We start from the raw sequence: 345 nt of genomic DNA, 5'->3' as shown, positions 1-345 counted from the left end.
GCCTGTGCAGCCCCAGCAGCTGTGATGCAAACGTCCCCTGTGCCCCAGTTCTGCAGCCTCTTGCCCTGCCTGCCTACTCCCCTCCCCAGCAGGTCCAGCGGAGAGGGGGCGAGGCTCAAGCCTGTCCAGGTGTGGGTCCTGGGAAGTCTTGGTGAAATCAAGGGATATCATGGACTGCAATTTGTGTACCCCCCTCCCCCCTCTCTGATCATGTATTAGGAAGTGGAGCCTTTGGGAGGTAATTAAGATTAGATGAGGTTCTGAGGCCTTTCTTTATAAGAGTCACCACCACAGGAAGTGCCCAGTGTGGCTCAGCAGCAACGAGCCAGACTAGAATCCATGAGG

The sequence above is a fragment of the Sus scrofa genome, chromosome 5 (assembly GCF_000003025.6).
Source record: "Sus scrofa isolate TJ Tabasco breed Duroc chromosome 5, Sscrofa11.1, whole genome shotgun sequence".
Lineage (NCBI taxonomy): Eukaryota > Metazoa > Chordata > Mammalia > Artiodactyla > Suidae > Sus > Sus scrofa.
The sequence above is the reverse complement of the archived record's forward strand: the minus strand, read 5'-3'. Positions refer to the sequence as shown.